Source organism: Chlorocebus sabaeus, unplaced genomic scaffold (genome assembly GCF_047675955.1).
Source record: "Chlorocebus sabaeus isolate Y175 unplaced genomic scaffold, mChlSab1.0.hap1 unalloc_scaffold_362, whole genome shotgun sequence".
In the NCBI taxonomy this organism is placed as follows: domain Eukaryota; kingdom Metazoa; phylum Chordata; class Mammalia; order Primates; family Cercopithecidae; genus Chlorocebus; species Chlorocebus sabaeus.
Genome location: NW_027327662.1, coordinates 84,094 through 105,853, shown reverse-complemented (window position 1 = coordinate 105,853; position 21,760 = coordinate 84,094). Strand labels below are relative to the sequence as shown.

The 21,760-nt window shown below is 50.4% G+C and overlaps 1 long non-coding RNA gene and 1 pseudogene across 3 annotated transcripts; one reads left to right on the top strand and one right to left on the bottom strand.

Moving 5' to 3' along the window:
* Window positions 1–1,305: 1,305 nt before the first annotated feature.
* Window positions 1,306–8,247, bottom strand: LOC140711233 (uncharacterized; annotated as a pseudogene).
* Window positions 8,248–8,525: 278 nt separating this feature from the next.
* Window positions 8,526–18,124, top strand: LOC140711235 (uncharacterized). Of its 3 annotated transcripts, none has more exons than XR_012092389.1 (3): window positions 8,526–8,706; window positions 11,283–13,766; window positions 13,845–18,124. It is a non-coding gene; the product is annotated as an uncharacterized lncRNA (long non-coding RNA). The 3 variants fall into 3 exon arrangements; XR_012092387.1 differs by having other exon boundaries at window positions 8,527–8,706; window positions 11,283–13,940; window positions 15,257–18,124; XR_012092388.1 differs by having other exon boundaries at window positions 8,580–8,706; window positions 11,283–11,390; window positions 11,503–14,335.
* Window positions 18,125–21,760: the final 3,636 nt, after the last annotated feature.

The window sequence follows — 21,760 nt, the reverse complement described above, 5'->3', positions numbered from 1 at the left end:
CTCTGTACACATCTGTCCCCGCCAACACCAGCACACACCCCCGGGGGTGCAAACACACTCTGTACACGCTCACGTCTGTCCATGACAACAGTACACACCCCCGAGGTGTGCACACATGCTCTGTACACATCTGTCCCTGCCAATGCCAGCACACATCCCCAAGGTGTGCACACACGCTCTGTACATGCTCACACCCCTTCCTGCCAATATAAGCACGCACCCCCAGGGGTGCACACACGCTCTGCACATACTCACATCTGTCCCTGCAGTCTGAATTAAACAGTCACGGAGAGGCAGAAGAGGAGGAGGAAAGACGCAATGGGCACTGAGGTCCTGGGCCGGCTCCCCTCCCTACCTCGGGAGACACCCCTCATGTGATCCTGCTGTCACTCACCCTTCTGCCTCCATCCTCCATCCTCCCATATGGATCAGGAGGACGCCCACTGCACAGAGCTGTGATGAGCATGAACAGAAGATGGCAGGAGCTCATGCCAAGGTGCTGAGCACGGGGCCTATGGAGTGCTTCTTTCTGCTGTGGCTGATATCATTAAACAAGAGGCTGACACAGCTTCCGGAGAGAATGTCACTCACTGAGAAACTGAAACGTGTGACCTAGGAGCCTGTGAAGGTCTAAGAACCAACAAACCAAATGATTTTGTTTGTTTTTCAAACACTGTAGCCTGTTTTTTCTTTTTTTAATGCTCTACCTTGGGTATCATTTAGTTTAATTTCAAAGTAAGTCCAATAAATACACAAAATCACAGGACTGAGCATGGAGCATTGTTTCACTTCATGTCCTCCAGCCTTTAGGACACATTAAGGAAAGACATGATTCCAGGATTCCCATTAGAAAGGCTGCCCTGAGGCACCTGCTGGGACAGCCAAATTGCAGCTGTTGATGTTGCCCCCAAGCTGCTTGGATGAAGCAGAAGATTCCTGAGGTCTCTTCTCTTCTGTGCCTCACCCAGGAGAGAAGGTGGAGGGAGAAAGGTGAGAGAAGACAGGAAGAAGGAGGGGGGAGGGAGGGAGAGAGGAGGGGGGAGGGAGGGAGAGAGGAGGGGGAGGGAGAGAGAGAGGAGGGGGGTAGGGAGGGAGAGAGGAGGGGTAGGGAGGGAGATAGGAAGGGAAGGGAGGGAGAAAGGGGGGGAGGGAGGGAGGGAGGGAGGGAGGAGGGGCATGTTCCATCCACCAAGGCAGCTGCACTGCAGAGAGAATGGAGGGTGTGTTGCCTCTCAGGACAGCAAGTTCAAGCTGTTTATAATTGTTAGTGTAAACAGTGACCAGCTGAGGACAGGGCTGTAATTGGAGTTGACAACATTTTATTTTCATAGTTGATATTGTGGACCTGGATCTAAAGCACCGTGCCTTGCCCTTTTGCCAGATGGGCCAATGCCTCTCTATACTTAAGTCTATTTGACTAAATACCTGATATTGACTAGGAATTATGTTGTGTAGGATACCCCTTACCACAGTAACGTCAAACTCACGTTCTCAATGCAATTTGCTCAGGGACTGGCTTCTAACTCTGGGTGGGAATGTTAAACTCAGTCCAGTTCAATTCAATAAGCATTTATCAAGAAAATCCTAGACCAAGAGCTGTGTTAGACACTGGGTAGGGGGTAATGGGGATACGAAGATGTAGAATTAGGACTCAAGAAGCTCAAATGCTCTCATTTAATTCCCTAATGCAATTACCCAGCTTCAACCTGAGGGCTGTAATGTCTAAATTCACTTTTTCTTCATTCCAGTTCTACATAACAAAGCATAAATAATAATAGAGGAATGATTCCGTGTTGGACTATTCAGTGGACAGAGAAGAGCATTCTGACCGGCGTGAGACACTGTCTCCATTTCCAGGGAGCCTGTGACGTGGCTGCACGGAGCACACGCGTGAAGATTCAGGAGCACGAGCGTCAGGTGACGGGAGGAGCACGGAGGCAGCACCAGACAGATGCCTGCCGAGGGGCCGCTGCAGCCGAGCTGGCCGGGAAGGTCACGGGAGCGGGCTCAGGCGTCTCCCTCCAGCCACACTTGGTTTTCATGAGGACGCGTGCAGGGAAGGGGATGACACCGAAATGCTGTGGTGCTGAGGGGAGGAGGGGAGGAATGCAGGGTTGAGGGCTGGCCACCACCCCTTGCGTCCCTGCCCCTATGAATGCTGCCAAAATCAGCCCCAATGGGGAGAAGTGAGGTGGCTGAAAGAGGTGGACAGACTTGGCTTCCATGGAATTCACAGATTCCAGTCATTAAAATTACCTTCTGAGTTTTCATTTGGAAAACTTTGCAAAGGTACTTAGGGACAAAAGGCAGAAGATGAAACCAACACAGTTGGGCTCAAACCGCCGCCCTTCTCCTCTCTGCATCCAACACCCACCCTGAGCCCCTGAGTGCGAGGACCCGGAGCTGCCCAACCCAAGGGCGCGGCCCCTGACCAGAGGAGGGAGCGGCACAGCGGGGCCCCCAGCATGTGGATGGCAGGATCTGTGCTATCTCAGTTCCAAGGCCCCAAGCAGAGAAGGCCTGGGGCTCCCAGCTGAAGCTTTGCTGTCTCCTCTGTCACCAAAGTCGAGAAGGACTGAGTGAGACCAACGCCGGACCTGCCGGCTCCTCAGTGGCTGCCGATGTGGCCCTCAGGCTGCGGGTGAGACTGTCTAGGGGAGCCCAGACAGCGGTGAGAATCACAGCCACGAGTGCTCCAGGGGACCCAAAACACAAGCGCAGCCTGAGGAAGGCAGCGACCGCTCAGATCCCCGTCCAGGCTTGTGTGCCACACTCCAGAGGCACACGGCATCAGAACATGACGCTTTAAGTGGCTTTGTGGGGTGCAGGAACACAAAGTGGGGCCTCGAGTGGCTCAGAAGTCACTCCCACCAGACAGCGGGGACCTGGGCGGCCCCTCTGGACGTGGCTGGAGTCTCTCCAGGGCGGGCTCCAAAGTTCCACGGAGGAGGTGAGAGTCCGTCTTGCTCTGACCTGAGAAAGGCCCCTAATAGGTATCCTGAACATGCAGGCACACAGCTGGCTGACTCATCTGAAGTGACCTGCTGTTGCCACAAGCCAGGGAAGGCTGGAGAGAACTCGACTAACACAAGAACCTTGCCCAGGCACCCACCTGGGGCGCCCACGAGAAAACTAGGGAAGCTGTGAAGACGGAGGTCTGCACGGGGCTGGGAGAACCCAGGGAGGAGCCGCACTGGGGACCAGGTGGGACGGAGGGCTGGGCCTCACAAGCAAAGGACGGAGGCGCTCAGTGCCATGAAGATCCCGCTGCACCCACAGCTGCAGGCGTGGCTGGCAGCACGAGCTTGGTTGCAGGGGCCCAGGAGCACGTGTGTTTGGCAGGAGCTGCCCTCCTGGAGCCGCACTATGGGTACCGTCATTTTAGAGGCAGGCACCTGATATCAACGATGACAATCAACCATGCCACCCTGAATTATAGCCGTGTCCTCAGCGGGTCACTCTTTACGCTGACAATTACGAAGAGCTTGAACTCGCTGTCCCAAGAGGCGACAAGCCCTTCATTATCACGGCGGCAAGCCTCTGTGCGGCCCTCCACCCCCGCCGCTTCCCGTTGGGGGCAAGTGAAGTCCCGTGACGGTGACTCAGAGCCAGCCCAGTAGCTTCGGTGCAGGAAAAATCACAAACACTCAAACACATCCTAAACATGGGCAGTTGGTAGGAGCCGATTCCTCAATTCAACCTGTTCGGAGGCTTTCTGGGCTAGCACAGCTCTGATCACAGGCTTGCGCTTTCTGCTCCCTGTGAAGGGCGGCGAGGAGGCCGGGCTCTGCCATTCTGCAGGCTCCACTACGTGAAGTCTGCCCGGTGGCCTGTGCCAGACAGTGTGACCGTTGCCCGCAGCGAATACTCGGCACAGCAGAGCCGGCGTGGGGAAGAACAGAAAGTGCCCTGTAAACCCTCAGAAGACGCTAAGCCACGCACGGCCTCACGTGCACTGCGTGTCAATCACGGGAAGCAGGAAGGAGCTCTTAATAGTTCCAGTAAATGCAAAGGCCGCCCTGGAAAACTGCGTGAAACTTTCTGACGACTCACAGGTGAGGAGCCACTGCCTGAGACACAAAGGTAAAGAATTAATCTGAAACTGCATATTATAAAACTTATTTTTAAATGACGGTGCTTAATTGAAAAGACTCCCAAAGAGTACTGCATTAGAAAGTGACAGAGTGAAACCGTGAGGCTGACCACAGGAGTCCCTGGAAAATTCACCAATGGGGACATTGTTTCCCAGTGTCAAAACTAGGAAACAGAAGAACCGCACCTGATAAAACATTCAATTAATCACTTGAGTCCTCCCCACATACGAAGCTATGTTAAAAAGTGTTCCCAGAAGCTAAAGTGAGCAGGAGGGCTGTGAACACACAAAGAAAGAGCCACTTCGTCTGCGGACCACGACAAAAGAAACGCTAATGAGTGCCTATGACATGCTGGAGTCCAGGGCTCTGGGTACAGCTGTGACGGGGACACTCAGGGTTCCACTGTCCAGATGGGAAAACAGGGTGGAAACACCAGGGAGCCTGTCCCAAGGTGCAGAGCCAGTGAACGGTGGTTCATACTGGGCCAATCCCAGCTGCCAGGCTCTGGGGCTCCTGGGGACAGAAGCCTGTTGACTTCACTCTGGTGTGTGAGAGGCGGCAGCATCCCCCAAAGGAGCCTGGAGAAGTGGTGTTACCCTCCATCCCTCCATCCCCTGTCCCCGGTGTTACCCTCCGCCCTGTTCCCAGAGTTACCCTCCGTTCCCCCATCCCCGGTGCTACCCTCTGTCCCCTGTCCCCAGTGTTGCTCACCATCCTCCTCACCTCCGGGCCCCTCTCCCTGTCCTCCCTCATTTTCCTGTTCACCCAGAGCACGTCACATGACTCTTCCCTTTTCAAGAGGCTCAGCTATACCCAGAGGCATTCCAGCCTATTCAGGACAGGACACACACCCTGGGGAAATGCTAACACAGGGTCGGAAGGGCCTGAGACCCTCACTGTCACCCAGGAAGGATGGAAGAGCCCACGGTCATGCTGCTTGTGAGGCAGGATGAAAACATCTGTGTCCAAAATATTTTCACTAGAACTGTTCAGACCATCCGTGAACGAATCAGTTAAATACCAGCAAGGGCCATTCCCACTTATTCTCTGGCTACAGTTTTCCACCCACCAGCAACCACACTTCTAGGAATTATCCCTAATGCAGTATCAGCGCCTTGTGCCTTTAGGAAAACCTCTTTCTCTCCAGCTTTGTCCTCCTTCCACAAAAGGTGCCTCTGACTGCCTCACTCACCGTACCAGGATTTCGCTCGGCTACAGAGGAAAATCTGCATGGGGCTCAGAGGTGGGTGGTCCCCTCATGGGCAGCAGCTCTGTGACATCCTCCGAGGAGCCTGGCCCAGGCCTGCCCCACACACCAGGACTCAGCCTTCTGGCCCTCGGGCCCCCGAAGCTGCTTTCCCTCCAGGGGTCATGCCTCGGGCAAGAAGGCCGGACAAGAGCCCAGGGCTGCTGTGGGTCGGGAAAGTCTCCTGACACCTCCCACTCCAGGACCCCCCATCAGCATCCCAGCATCTGGACCTGTGTCACCAGCCGCTCTGCCGTGCAAGAGAATTGGATTTTCAGCTGGGTGTGCTGCTTCCCTAAACAAAGTAGGGTGTTGTTACTGAGGAAAAAGGAAAAAGCTAGCATCTTCCTGGCAACCCCACGACATCCAGCCACTGGTTCTCACCACCCCAGAGATGTCCATCCAGGGCAGATAGTGTCTTCAACCAAGCGCCACTGACCCAGAAGTGCAGTAATTAGTACACTTTCACCAGAATCACCCACTCCTTCACCTTTACACCCAAGAAAAACATGTTTGCCAGGCAAATTAGATGTCCAGGAGGTGTAAGGAAACCCCAAGCCTGCTTTAAGCCTCAGACTTTTGAGACCGTTGAGGGCTGTGCGCACAAGAGCAAGGCTGCACCCGAAAGCTCTGCTCCTGCCGGACGTCATGGACAGACCACACGGCTCAGCCACATGGACCCTTCCAGGACTTCACGAGAGGGACCTCCGTGGTACATGCAATGATGTGCACTTCGTTCAGCCTCGAACAGACCACGCCCTCGTTACAGGGTCAGTGATCCACCCCCTGCCATCAGCTGCCCACCTCACCGAGGGTCTGTGTCTGCATCTGTCATAACTTTGCTGTTTTACCCGGGTACTAAAATGCAGCATCGGAATGTTTAAAGGTCTTTAAATATCAACCCTCCGGGTGCAGTTCTTGGCACTTTAATGCGGTCACTCGATGCAGGCCTCACTCACAACTCTGAGGTAGCTCATACCTTTCCTACCTAACCAAGGAAGAAACGAAGGCATGGAAGGTGCAGCTCCTAAGGAGCAGATTAGGATTCAAACCAGTGATCTTCGTCACATGCTGAGCTACCTCCCAGGCTGAGATAACATTCAAAATTAACCAGGTAGAACAGCGTTCCATAAATCAGCCAGAAATGGTCCTTGTGGATGGGCCTCTGGTTATTCCCTGAAGAACAAGACCATTCGCCCAAAAATCCACCTGTGTCACACTCAAATGTTTACATATACAATTATTTTTAAAATACCCCAATCAAGCATGTTCACAGCCATTTAGAGCCATACAAATTGTCTGCTTTGCTGACAATCAACCCAAGACCTCTGTCGGCAAAGGGCACGGTGCCAGGTCCAGAGAAGGTGGGACAGAGACACAAACAGGAACCGCTCCGTTTCTTTGGGAGCCTCGCTCTGATGGGCCCGCGAAGACATGGCGCAGACGGCGGGGCACAGGCAGAGGGCAGGCCAGGAGAAGGGGCTGCATTGCCGGGAGGCAGTGCTTTGAGCTCTAATGGATGGAACACTGCTAACCAGCGAAGTGGAGAGAGGGCAGCCGTCTGACAGGACGAAGAGGCAGCAAAGCACAGTTGGCCTCGGGGAACCGGAAGCCACAGGGACATCAGGCTGGGTGCTGCTGTCTGCTGGCCACCGGCTGGGAGACTGTACTGGACCTGGAGGGACATCCCTGACACTCCCCACTGGATGCCAGGGGCACCCCCAGCCCCAGGTGAGAACCACGGATCCCATGGTGAATGAGGACAGCCTGTGGGAAGTAGGGCTGGGACAGCTCTGCACGGCTTAATAGGAAAGTTGGGTTCTATTTTGTGGGGTTTTGGTCACGCCAATGGCCGGTCAGTGCTGTCCATCAGGAAGTGATTTGAGGATAGATTAGAGAAGGGGCTGCCAAGGCCAGCTGGGCATTCGCTGCCTGGGTCCAAGGAAAAGGAAATAGAGGCTGGCGATGTGACAGTGTGGGGGAGCACAGAGGGAAGGAACTGGTGGAGACACAGGACTGGCTCCGCACAGGGCCACGAGCAGCTACCCGGGGGTCGTCCTATTAATTCTCCTTAGGGTCCAAGAGGCGGCTGTGAGGATCCCTCTCCTGAGGACAGAACTGCTCCAGAGCCACACAGCGAGGATCCAAAGAACCAAGATCCCGGCCAGCTCCAAAGTGGGCGATCTTGACCCCTCACCCGTGGTCCTGAGGCAGGGATCAGAGCCCCCTGGACACACAGACCCTCCCAGGAACTGCAGGAAGGGGAAGCAGACGCCCCGGACCAGCAGCAGGACCCAGGGTTTCTGCCCTCCAGGGCACATTTGGACCAGCCACTGCACAGGTGGACACACGGTGCTTTAACCCGCGCTGGGGAAAGGAGCCCTCGCTGTCAGGATGGAAGGGTGGAGACCCCACCCTCGATGGGGACCGGCCTCCCTACTTTAACCCGCGCTGGGGGAAGGAGCCCTCACTCTCAGGGTGCAGACGGCAGCTCGATCGGGCTGGCCTCCCTGCTAGGCACAGCCTGAGCCACATGACGAAGTCCAGAGAGGATTACCATTGTACACCTGGCCCAGCTTCCGGCAGCCTCCGACCAGGCCACTACCCTCACTCCAACAGCCCGGTCCATCACCAAGCCCCACCCTCTTCTGCCAGCCCTGCCCCCACAAGGCCCCTCCTCTCGCTGCAAGTCCCGCCCCCAAGGCTCAGCTTGCCTGCAGCCCCGCCCCACTGGCTCCACCCCATCGCCTGCAAGCCCCATCCCCAAGGCCCAGCTCATCCCCGCCTACGAGGCTTCACTCCTCACCTGCAAAGAGCCACCCCTTACTAAGCTCCTCCCATCACTTGCACAGCCCCGCGCAACATAGCACTACGCCCTCCAGGAGCCCCTCTTTTCACCCGCGCAGCCCCGACCTTCACCAGGCCCCACTCATCTGCATAGACACGCCTCTCGCCACGTCCCACTTCTCCCTTGCCCACTTCCCCCTCCTTCTACTGTCCACATCCTGCTGCTGGCCCCACCCCGCCCCTTTCGTCAAGCCGGCCGCGCCCCTTTTACCCGTGAGCACGCTTCTCCCCTTGCCGCCTCCTTCGGCATGTCGGCCCCGCTCCTCCCGCCCATCGCCCTCTGCACCGCCCTCCCGCCCGTCCCAGAGCAGTGGAGGCCCGCCCTTTTCATCTACAGCCTATCGCAGAGGACGTTGCCGTTCGCGCTGACCAATAGGAGTGGTGGCCGTCACGGCAAGCCCCGCCCCACGCCCTACGTCGCGTTAAGTGGGGTCCCTCGCCAGCCCCGAGCTGGTCTTACGCCATGTGGCGCTGTGGCGCGCGGAGGGGGTTGAGTTCTCTGAGGCGGCTGAGCGGCGGGTGAGGCGCTGCGGTCGGCGGCTAGAAGTGCTCGGCGTGCTGGCTCCCGGGAGAGGAAGGTCCAGGGCGGGCCGGAGACGTAGGGGTCCCTGCGCCCAAGCCTTGCAGCTCCCCGCACTGTGGGCGCCCCGCACCCCGAGGCCCTGCCGGGGCCTTCCTTGGGCTCCCACATCCGGGGTTCTGAGGCCGGAGGACCCCGGGGCCGATGCCCCGGGCTGGGGGCCGGGTCTGCCCGTGGCGCTCCCGGCAGGGCCCTCCTTTGGAGTGGGCTTTAATGGGGGTAGTAAATGGGGCCGGCAGTTGCGGTTCTCGCTGGTGTCTTTGCTCCTAGTTCATTTTTGTTGGAGGCCGAGTCCTTAAGAGACCCGAGGCGCCCACAGCCCACTCTTAAAGTCCGGCTGTGTTCAGAGAACTGAAGCCTCCCGGAATTTAACTTTTTTTGGTTTTTTAACGACTCAGTTTATGGGGGAAAAAATTGACGAAGCGGTTTAGTGCTCATGGTAATCCACGAGCCAGTATTTAATGTAACAGTTCAGCGCTGCCGGCCCAGGCCGGGGGGAGACACGGGGCGTCCGTGGCGTGAGTTTGGCAGCAGGTTACTGGAAAGTTCGGGGGAGACCCTGGCCTTACCGCTCATGGGTTTCCTATCATGTCCTTGCTCATAAGTAACTTCTTAAAATGCGTCTCTGTCCCATAATTCTGAAATTTGCTAAATCAGTAAGCAAATGTTGACTACAGCATATCTTCATAATGTTGACAGTGACTGAATAGGTGTTTTCTTTTCCCCTGTATATATCTTTAAAATATTTTGGTGGGATATATTAATGTAGAAAAGCCCGTAAGACATATAGTACAATTTGAGAAAATAAAGTGTTTTTTTTTTTTTTTTTTTGAAGAGACGGGATCTTGCTCTGTTGCCCAGGCTGGTTTAGAACTCCTGGGCTCAAGTGATCCCCCTCCTCAGCCTCTCACATTGCTGGGCTTACAGGCGTAAGCCATCTCATCCAGGTGAGAATAATTAGAAAAGAAGTAGGTTGGGCGCGGTGGCTCACGCCGGTAACCGCAGCATGTTGAGAGGCCAAGGCGGGCGGACCACTTGAAGTCAGGAGTTTAAGACCAGCCTGGCCAACATGGTGAAACCGCGTCCCTACTAAAAATACAAAAATTAGCTGGGCGTGGTGGTGAGCACTTGTCGTCCCAGCCACTCAGGAGGCTGAGGCAGGAGAATTGCTTGAACCCAGGAGGTGGAGGTTGCAGTGAGCCGAGATTGCACCACTGCACTCTAGCCTGGGCAACAGAGCAAGACTCTTGTCTCAAAAAAAAAAAAAAAAAAGTGTCCGCATGACCAAGCTGAAGATTTCCCCTAACTGCTCATAACCCTCTCCCTCCCGCTTAGATTAGCACTATCATACAGAAATGTCCTTGCTTTTTAAAAATATTTTACCATCTCTATGCATTCTGACAGTATCTTGTTACCTGTTTGAATAATACCTGTTTAGGATAATACTGTATCGTGTGTATCTTTTGTTTAACATTATGTGACCTTCATCTTTGTTATATGCAGTTGTAGGCACTTTTGTTGGTTAGTTTTTTTTTTAATTGAATGATTAGTCTGCAGTTTATCCATTCGCTGTCGTTACACCTCCAGGTGAGTTGAGTTTGGGACTATCAGAGTTTGTGCTGACAATCTTGTCTGTGAGTGCTGGTGCAGCAGTGTAAGGTGTGGAGGATGTAGACCAAGAGGTGAATGGATTTCCAGTATTCAGATTTTTTTTTTTTTTTTTTTTTTTGACGCCCAGGCTGGAGTGTAGTGGCGTGATCTCGGCCCACTGCAACCTCTGCTTCCCGGTTTCAACGATTCTCCTGCCTCAGCCTCCCAAGTATCTGGGACTACAGGCACCTGCCACCACGCCTGGCTAATTTTTGTATTTTTAGTAGAGACTGGGTTTCACCATATTGGCCAGGCTGGTCTGGAACTCTTCGGCTTCCCAAAGTGCTGGGATTACAGGTGTGAACCACCATGCCCTGCCTGCTTAGCTTTCTAAAGAATGCCAAGTGTTTTTCCAAAGTTGTTCCACTCTGTACTCCCTGTGGGACAGGTAGCAGTGTACGTAGCAGTATGAGAGCAGTATGACTAGCAGTGTGTGAGAGCTCCTGGTAATATTAGGCTTTTTAAAAAGTTTTCACCAATTCGGTAGGCATGTAATGGGATTTAACTGTAGTGTGAATTTCTTCCAATATTTTGAAGGCTTGTGAGGATTCTGTGAGGAAAAGAAGCCCTTTTGTTTAAGAGTTTCTTAAGGGGAATTTAAACCATAATTGTATTATAGTTATTTTTGAACATGTATAAAGAAAAGGTTTCCAACACTGAAGCTTTAGGTAAGATAAAAGGTCATTAAAATGGGAAGGGTCTTACCAGAAATTAGTTTTCTGGAATGTGCAAGATTTTGGAAGATGCAGTATTTAATTTTTATCTAATTAATGATCTTTATCATGTAAGAGTATTTTCACTATGTGGCTGAATAATGTTAGCCAGATAATTTTCCTGCAGCTCATCTAACTTAGATGACCTTTAGTCTAGACATGCACACCACAGAGCGTGGCGATGGAACAGTAACCGGGCTTGTGAGAGGGCTCTACACTATCAACTAGGAGACAAGATCCACGGATTCACCATAAACCAGGTATGGGTCCTTCTCGGCACCTCCTCATAAATCCACATACATTGCAGGTGTGGTTTCTGGCATAGGTACGGGCCCTTTAGGGTGGAGACTAGCCTTGTCCTCGTGTCCCAAGGCCCTGGCCCAGCTCCTGTTGCATGATGGCTACTCGGCTGAACAAAGCTTGTGAGAGAAATGACCCCCGGTCCCTTCCTGGAATCCCGCGAAGCCTGATTCTTGTCAGATTTGAGAGAGTAACACTTCCAGCTGGGTCTGTCATCAGACACACTCAGGTTTCTGCAGCCAAACCTGATGATTCGCTGAGTGTGAGCACGAAGACTCAGTGCCCTGATCTGTTCAGTCAGGTTTTGCCATCAAATAGTTTGCTCTAAACTTCTGCAGAATCTTTCAGTTTTCTGAGCCTTTTGGGTTTCAAAATTATAAAGAAGAAATTGTGGACTTATACTTACTTGGGTTTATATTAAAATGGATTCATTTTTGTTTTGTTATTTGCTTAAGTCTTTTCCTTTTTTTTTTTTTTTTTTTTTTTTTAGCGTAGTAACTAAAAATGACCACACTTCACATATTTGGCCAGCTGTTGGCTCTGTGCTATGCTTGATGTTGTAGCAAATTTAAAAAACAACTTACCATCTAGAAAGACTGATGCAGCTGTGACTGGAAGCACATGGTGGATGCCATGCGGAGGGCCAAGGACAAGGGTGGGAGCTGCTGCTGCTGCTGCTGCTGCTGCTGGGGGGAAAGGGAAGAGCTCCTGGAGAGGGTGGTGTAAGAAAGCAGCTGCCTCTGGGCAGGGCTCCAGCAAGGGAACCAGCGCAGTGACTAGGGGGTCCCAGGCAAGGTCCAGGCATGGGAGTCCTGACAACAGACTCAGAGCATTTGTGAAATCCTGCAAAGTGAGGGCAAAGACACCTCACTCTGGGTGAGGTCCTTATTAATAGTAGCCAGTACTATAAACTCACTCCTTTATTTTTCAAATTTTATAGAAATGTACTTATTTTTGAGACTGGTACTCACCATGTCACCCAGGCTGGAGTGCAGTGGGATGATCTGGGCTCACTGCAGCCTCAAACTTCTGGGCTCAAGCGATCCTCTCACCTCAGTCTCCCAAGTAACTGGGACAAGGTGCCCCCACGCCTGGCTCATTGTGTGTGTGTGTGTGTGTGTGTAGGTGGAAACTTGCTTTGTTGTCTAGGCTGGTCTCAAACTCCTGGGTTCAAGTAATCCTCTTGTCTTGTGTATTAGTCTAATCTCACACTGCTATGAAGAAATACCCAAGACTGGGTAATTTATAAAGAATGACCTAAAGAGTAAAGAGGTTTAATTGACTCACAGTTCTGCATGGCTGGGGAGGCCTCAGGAAACTTACAATCGTGGTGGAAGGCACCTCTTCACAGGGTGGCAGGGAAGAGAATGACAAGTGAAGGGGAAAGCCCCTTATAAAACTGTCAGATCTCGTGAGAGCGTACTCACTGTCACGAGAATAATATGGGGGGAACCGCTCTCATGATTCAATCACCTCCTACCAGGTCCCTCCCACAACATGTGGGGATTATGGGAACTACAATTCAAGATGAGATTTGGGTGGGGACGCAGCCAAACCATATCACCTTGGTTTTCCAAAGTGCTGGGATTAAAGGTGTGAGCCACTGTGTCCAGCCATAGAAACTTATGATAAGTCATGTTTCTTGTTTGAGAAATAGCTACCATGAGCGCTATTATTATTAAAGCTATATATTGTTAGAAAGCAGACATCTCACTGTATCTGCTGATTTTAAATGCATTGATCATCTGTTACAAAGTACGGTAAGCTTGGAAACGAGTAATTTAACAGCGGTAGATGATGCAGGTCGTAGTGGGCCACTTATGCATGGTGGTTGGATGGCAGGTTCCCTAGATTGGCCTGAGGAGACCCGAGGTCTCACCTCTGCCAGCGACTTGCTGTGTGTGCTTGGCCAGGTGACTCATGGCACCCGGACGGAGTGGGTGGCAAGTGTTGTGATCACAGGGACGTGGTATGTGATTGAGGGAGAGGGCCGGCTGGCATGACTGAAAGAGAAGACAGTTTCTTTCATACCGAAAAGTATGGACACTTACCAGGAGGCTTACCTAAAGTAAGGTCGGGGGCCAGAGTATGGAGCCACTGCCTCATCTCAAGAATAGCTACAACTTACTGTCCTAGGACAAAGGGGAAATGAGGCTTGAGACTCAATAATTTTAGTAGAAATCTGTTATATTTTACAATTTCACTTTTCATTTGTACCCAGCTAGTGATTATACTCTGTATCCATTTTCCACACAAAATCCCAAGGACCTTCAGAATCTCCTCTCGGTGTATTTGGACGCCACCTTTTTCCCATGTTTACACGAGCTGGATTTCTGGTATGTCATGAGTGATTAACTAGTTGATGCAGACTTTAGTATTTGAGTCACTGTCAGCTTATAATTATTTGTCCTCAGGCAGGAAGGATGGCGGCTGGAACACGAGAATCCTAGCGACCCCAGACACCCTTGGTTTTTAAAGGAGTCGTCTTTAGTGAGATGAAGGGAGGGTTTGTAAGTTTTCTTTCTTTTTAATGTTGTGTTCAGCTTACCTTACCCATGTACAGAACCATGATACAGACACATCTGGAAGGTGGTTGATTTTTATATAATATTCTCATTATAGGTGACATGTTCTTGGATTAGCTAGGTCAGTGCTGTGAGCAGAAGCCAGGGGATTAGCAGGGCCAGGATGCTGTCTCAGACCATGTCTGACGACCCCCGTGTATGATCTGCAGCGAGAGAAAAGCTCTTTTCATACCACTATCAACACATTGTCTTTTTCACTCATTCTTGCCCAAGTACATGGTGTACTTTCTAGAGGCTGCGTGGCGAGGTGTGTGACACGCACCAAGCTGCATACAGAGCAGATGGGGGAGTCCAGCTTCACCTCTGACCCAGACACTACAGAGGTTTGCAAAAAAGGCAACACAGCATCACTCTAAGTAGTCAGTTTTTTACTTTGTTATGAGAAATATTTTTCAAACATATTTATATTATCATGTAATGATGGCTTACCTTAATGCATAAGTAGTTTTTAAATGTCTCAGCTTTAATTTAGAATATAGAAAAATTATATAAACACACACAGGCACCTACACAGGCAAAAAAGCCCACATAATCAAAAGCTGCTTGGGTCCTCATTAAAACCCATTTATGCCTCGTGTTCCATTATTGGAATCCTAAGCTTGTGGGAGTTATTTATATCCTACAGCTCAAGGTCATTGCCAAGGTCTGAATTTTTACCAAAAAAATTGCAACCTCAGGCATAAATGGGTTAATTTTTCAGAGTGTAAAGGAGCCTTGAGACCATTTTGGATTAAGAGCTGCTGTCCTGGGCCCGTGTCTTCATGTCCCCTTGTGACTTTGACAACCTGCCTGTGCTGGTGTCCCTGGGGCTTGTGGGTGGCCTGCTCTCTGACTCCCGTAGCCCCCCTCAGCTGGTGAACTATTTCTTACCTTTCATTCTCAATTTGGTGGTCTTTTCTTCCAAGGAGCCTTCTTAAAACTCAAGTTAGGGTGAGAGCTTCTCCCCACTTCCCTCCTGGCTGGTGGGCAGACCTGGTGATCCCTCCAATTTGCAACACACATCAAAAAGTCCATTGTTCTCAATCTTTGGGTCCTGTGCATGGGTGATGAGTGATTGAATACGGTGTTAAACAATGCCTGCAGGGGTGTCTTTTTTTTTTTTTTTTGTTACCATTAGAACAGTTTTATTTGCAAAGTATTACAGGCATATGCACCAGAATGTGATCAATTGGCTATATTGTAAGTAATGTATGTGTGTATTATTTTAAATGTATATATTCTTATTTATTTCACATTTCAAGACAGACAATGAGAGGATATTCCCCCAGCACCTTCAAAATAGACTTCTTCCCGACCACACGTACTCAATGGTCTCCAGGGGTGACCCACTGTGCATCCCGGAGCTTATGTGGGAGAAGCTTAAGCAATTTCATACCACTCACTATCACCCAAGCAATGCTAGGTAATATTTTGTTGGAAAAGTTTGATGGTGGATTGTGGAAAGTTAACTTGTGTGTGTTCTTCCAATTTCATGACATGGTGTCTCTCACATTTAGCAATGCTTAGCTTCGAGCCTCTCCTTGGCATGGAGAAGTGCTCTTCCGATAGTGGATGCAGTCACAGAACCTTCATCACATCCTCACTTTCTGATCTATCGCTTGTTTCTTATGTCACTAGTATAAGGTCATTATAGTAATAATATAGTTATACGTATCCTATAAAACACTAATAATTTACATATAAATGCGAATGTAAAAACATATTTGCAAGGTTAGTTTATATAAAAACAATTATGAAAACTTTCAAGTATACAGAAAAGTAGACTAGGATAATGAGCCCCTAAACACTTATCACATAATAGATATCCTTTTCCTTGTGAAGTTTTTGGAAGTAAATTATAAATGTCATCATTTACCACTAAATATTTGAATTTGTGACCTGAAAACATGATTTTTTCTTACATGAGCTAATGCCATTTTCAGTTTTAATAGAATAAAACATACTTTCATAAAACTGCCTATTTCTTATTCCATATTCACATTTTCTAGTTGGCCCCAAAGTGTTTGCTGCACAGGGTCCCACAGATCACACCTGGTCAGCCCGGGTCTCTCCTGGGCACCCTCTCGGGGACGGCAGAGGAGTGTGCAGGCCGGGTTTCCTCCAGGCGCTCTCACTTTCCAGGTGTCCTGGCTGCTCCTGTGTGGTGTTGGGTGCCATGTTCCTGTGTTTCCTGAGAACTGGAACTTAGATCCAAAGCCTTAGTTTGAGTCAGGCTGCGCCTTTTTAAGCAGAGTCCCTCGTGGGGAGTTCTGCATTGATGGCCACATCCTACCATCGTGTGAGGCCTGCTTGCCTCCACCGGGGGGTCTCACACCAGCAGGGTGCATGCTGAGAGTCGGCCACTGTCTTGTGAAGATCTGCTTTCTCCCTTCAGCCACAGACCATCTGGTGCACTTGAGTTTCTGGTGTCCTGTGATAATTCCTCATCAACCTATTAATGGTTTTCATATTCATTGAGGATTATTGCCTGAATCATTTATTAGAGTTTGTGAAGTTTTCAAATTCTGTAATTCTTCATTCGTTTGCTGGACTTCTTCAAAGAAGAGCTCCACATCAGCTGGGGCTCTTGGGTTATCTTGAAATATGGTTCTGTGGAAAAGGCAGGGGCGGCTGCTCTCCCTGGGAAGTCCAGTTTGAGGAGGAGGGGTGGTGCAGGAACTACCTCTAATGTTGACAGAAGAAGCTGTCTTTTTTTTTTTAAAGACAGGGTCTGGTTCTGTCCCCCAGGCTGGACTACAATAGCATGGTCTTAGCTTACTGCAGCCTCAGCCTCCTGGGCCACCTCAGCCACCTGAGTAGCTGGGACTACAGATGTGCACCCCCATGCCCAGCTAGTGCTAATGTTTTTTGTAGAGACAGAGTCTCGCCGTGGTGCCCAGGCTGGTCTCGATCTCCTGAGTTCAAACAGTCTGCCCACCTTGACCTCCCAAAGTGCTGGGATTACAGGTGTGAGCCACTGCACCCAACATGGAGAAAAGAGTTCTTTCTTTTCTTCTTTTTTTCCCCCCAGTCGTCTTTGTTTTGTTTTTTAGTACCACTGTGACCTCACAAATATTTCTGTATATGTATATATTTGAGACCATGTGATCAGATGGAATTTATTTATTTTTATGCCGACATTTGCCACAGCTGTTGGCCCATTTTGGTCTCACTTCTTTGGTTTGTATGCCCCCATCCCCACCTCCCTAACGCAGGCACAGCCAGGCCTTCCTCCTCCAGAGGCTCAACTGTCTGTTTCCCAGGGAGCTCTGATTTCTGTGGCTAGTGGGGAAGGGCCTTTGGAGAGTAGCATCGGGACACTAGGGGTGGTGATTGCTCCTGGATTCTCTCAACCCCGAGAGTGTAAAATTTGTTTCTAAATTCTAGAATGAGAAATTTCTGAAGGTTCTTTAAGATACTAGTTCCCCAAACCTTAACCATAGCTCAGACAACATAGTAAAGAAAAAGATAAATTCTGTCATTGTAACCTTTTTCTTCTGGTTGAATAAATGTGTTATCTTTATTAACATGTATAACCTTGAACTTGTTGCCAAAAATTGACTTTTGTGAAATTGTCAGTTGGATTACTCTATTACTGTACCTAGGGTTATAAAGTATTTTAACAAATGCTTCGTTTGGTTTTTGTCACATCTCTAGATGAAGTTTAAAATGAAAGATCAATTTCTGGCTAGGTGTGTTGGCTCATGCCTGCAAATTCAAGCACTTTGGGAGGCTAAGATGGGAGAATTGCTTGAGGCCAGGAGTTTGAGACCAGCAAGAGTAACCGTGAGAACCCATCTCTAAAACTTAAAAATTAGCCCACTGGGCATGGTAGCTCAAACCTGTAATTCTAGCACTTTGGGAGGCCGAGGCGGGGAGATCACCTGAGGTCAGGAGTTCAAGACCAGCCTAACCAACGTGGTGAAACCCTATCTCTACTAAAAGTACAAAAATTATCTGGGTGTGGTGGCAGGCGCCTGTAGTCCCAGCGACTCAGGAGGCTGAGGCAGGAGAATGCTGTGAACCCGGGAGGAGGAGCTTGCAGTGAGTGGAGATGGCGCCATCGCACTCCAGCCTGGGCGATAGAGCGAGACACTGTCTCAAAAAAAAAAAAAAAAAAAAGCTGGACATGATACACAAGGTGACCCCAGGAGACTCCTGTGCAGAGTAGAAACACACCCCAGCACTAAACTCAGTCCCTGAAGTCCCTGTGGGATTCTCCCCACCCCCCACCCCTGGGTCCACCTGTACCCACCTGGAAAGAACAGTGACACCGCCCCACAGCAGGAGCACCATCAGCGGCCGCGGCACCCCAGGTAGCTGGGCCACCCCCAGGGTTTCACAGGTGGAGAGGGAGCCTGGGAACGTGCATTTCTAGCAATTTCCAGGTGATGGGGCACCACACTTTTAAAAATACACAATACTAGGTCTTGAAAGGACTTCTATTCACTTGCACGTTGGTGGGATGGAGCCCTACATTGCAAAGGGCTTTTCTTCACGTGTCCTCCTTGAGCTCAGGGGCTGGCAGCACTTGGTGGGACCTAGTAGGGCGTCCCTTGCTGACTGCACACCCACAGCTAGAGCCCAGGCCCGGATTATTCTCACAGGAAGCCCGCAGAGCTCCTGACACCTCCCTGGAGGTATGAGAAAGCTGAGGCTCTGAGGGGGATAAACTGATTACTGGAAGGTAACGACCTTAGTGAAGTGGTGAAGCTACAGGGTAAACCCTAGTTTTATTTCCTTTTAACTTTCAAGACTTCCTGATTTCCTCTATTATGATACCTGTGCCTTAGAGTCACCAATGGGAACTTGAAGGAAAATAATGCCTGCTGAGGCCAGATGCTCATTTAATTGCCTGGGGGTGGAGCCTGTTTGGTTCTAAGCCCTCCCTCTGAACTTCTGAATGGTGAGGACTGCAAATCAGCTGCCTCCTGCTGGGCCCTGCAGGGTGAAACCTGATGAAGCCCCAGGAACATTCAGTGAGGGGTTAGGAGGGAGGAGAACACGGGTGGATGAAAAGCAAGAAGGAAATGCACCAGCATTCACTGGCAGGCTCTGTCACCCACAGGACAGGGATAAAGACGTGCACACCTGCAGTGCGGACTTTCACAGCCTGGCAATGAGGGCTTTCAGCCTCACAGGTAAATGTCACCTGTTTCACCACCTCCTTAGGGCTGTTCTAGGGCCCCGGCACACAGCCATTTGGGACAAAGGGCAGTTTCAGTGTCTTTCACTCCACGCTCAAGCTACAGATTGTCCTTATAGCTCAGGTATCCTGGGGATAATCCATCTTGTTTTGTTTTGGTTTTGGGAGCCCAACCCAAGAATCAAATAACTTTCCTAAGGATTTCCAGGAGAAAACATCTTCCCACCAAAGAAGAACCTTACCATTTGGAAAAACACCTCCTGGTAATTTGCAAAAAAACCCAGTTTTCTGGGAAGTGATAATCTTGTCATGAGAACCAAAGATAAAGTTGGAGATAATGAGGGAGTGGTTACATAGGAAATATGTGGTCATTACTCTGATCAATTAGTAAATCACTTTCTTCATATGATATACTTTTTAACAGCTTCTTACTAAACGACAGTGCAGGTAAGAGAGTCACAAGACAGCTTCTTCCTTGAGTCAGTCATCCCCGGCCCACACCAGGGCCTAGCAAGAATGACTTAGGTCACCTGGCTTATTTCCTGGCTACTTGGAGGAGATGGATTTCCCAGTTTACAAATCTCAGCTTCCTAGGATTCTATTCTGATAAAATCTAAATTGTATTTTTTTTTAAAAAAAAGGAATAGGCTGGACACGATGGCTCACGCCTGTAATCCCAGCGCTTTAGGAGGCCAAGGCAGGCAGATCACGAGGTCAGGAGATTGAGACCATCCTGGCTAACAGGGTGAAACTCCTCTCTGCTGAAAATACAAAGAAAACTGAGCCGGCCGTGGTGGCATGCGCCTGTAGTCCTAGCTACTTGGGAGGCTGAGGCAAGAGAATCGCTTGAACCCGGGAGGCGGAGGTTGCAGTGAGCCGAGATTGCGCCACTGCACTCCAGCCTGGGTAACAGAGCGAGATTCCCTCTCAAAAAAAAAAAAAAAAAAAAAAAGAATAGATGAACTCTAGTGAAATAATCTAGGTCTATCCTTTTACCTCCTCCGTTGTCTGGAGTAATAAAGCTCCCTGCCTCGCCCTCTCTCACAGCACTGAACTGCTTTTCCTGAATTTTCCCACACTGCTGATCATTCACTTGCTAATTTCGATGCATACATTCTTTTTGAGAAAGTCAGTTTGCCAACTCCTCCCACTGGTTTGTCAGAAAATGAGCTTACACTGCGCTGATCTCACTCCTGCTGCCAAACCTCCTTCTAGGGGTCTCTCCTTTGATAATGCAGGGATTATGTAGGCATGGGGAGGTGGGATACCAAGGGGGGATTCTGTCGACGGTGCTGTTCCCCCCTCCCCAGCCCCGCCGGTTCAAAGTCATCGAGCCGGGGGGCCTCTCTGACTATCTGGACTGTGCAGACCACCGCGTCTTCCGGTAGGGTCAGGGGAGGGCTTGAGATAAATCTGTAGGGCTCAACCACCAGCCACTGTCCACCTCAGGTGCCCCAAGCGCCATCTCTGCCGGGAGCTATGTGGATGCATCGGTGACAAAATGGAAAGCCTCTGGTCCTGGCGGAGCTTGTTCCAATCAGGAGAGACCCGAAAGCAAGAAACACAGTGAACAAATGCATGATGCCCAGGGGTGGATGGCCGTAAGCACTGAGGAGAAAAATAGCAAGTGGGGTGGGTGGTGTTAAGAGGGTGGAGGATGGAGATGGGCTGCCATTGACAATCGGAGAGCCTGCAGACCTGCCTGAGAGTGACGTTTGGGGAAAGAAGGAAAGGGAAGAAGGTGAGGGAGGTTAGCTAAGTGGACATCTGGGAAAGAGCTCAGGCAGCAGAGGGGCTGGGGTGGGGGCGCGCTGGCAGCCTGCTGCATTCCAGGGTCCTCTGTGTGGCTGGGACGGTGTTGGCCCTCCCCTGCCCATCCCTCAGGGCCTTCGCAGAAACACTCACACGGGGACCTTCTATGTACAGGCAGCACACGCCACCCATCGCCGTGACCACACTGTCCCTCAGAGGAGCCGCTGGCCACGTGTGTCCCGTCCACATGGAGATGTACTTGAAGATTCTTTACACACTGGGTTTCAAAGACTTAAGTATGGAAAACAGTGTAAAATATTAATAACACAATAACTGATTGTTATCAAAATAGTGGGCTGAATAGAAAATATAGTTTGTTTATTTATAGATAGGGTCTCACTTTATTTATTTATTTATTTATTTATTTATTTATTTATTTATAGATAGGGTCTCACTCTGTTGCCCAGGCTGGAGTGAACCGGTGCAGTCACAGCTCACTGAAGCCTCCAACTCCTGGGCTCAGGCAATCCTCCCACCTCAATGTCCCACGGGGCTGGGACTGTAGGTGTGCACTGCCACATCCAACTAATTGTTTTGTATTTTTTGTAGAGACTGGGTCTCGCCATGCTGCCCAGGCTGGCCTCAAACTCCTGGGCTCAAGTGATCCACCTGCCTTGGGCTCCCAAAGTGCTGGGATTACAGGCGTGAGTCATGGCACCCAGCGTCCCCCCCTCCGGACCTGCCTTTCTTTAATGTGGCAACTAGATCATTTAAAATTGCATATATAACACAGGCCACCCATGCAAGCCTCAATCCTGGGAGATGCTCCCGTTGGAGAAACCTTCAAGAAGCGGATCTGCTTGGATTT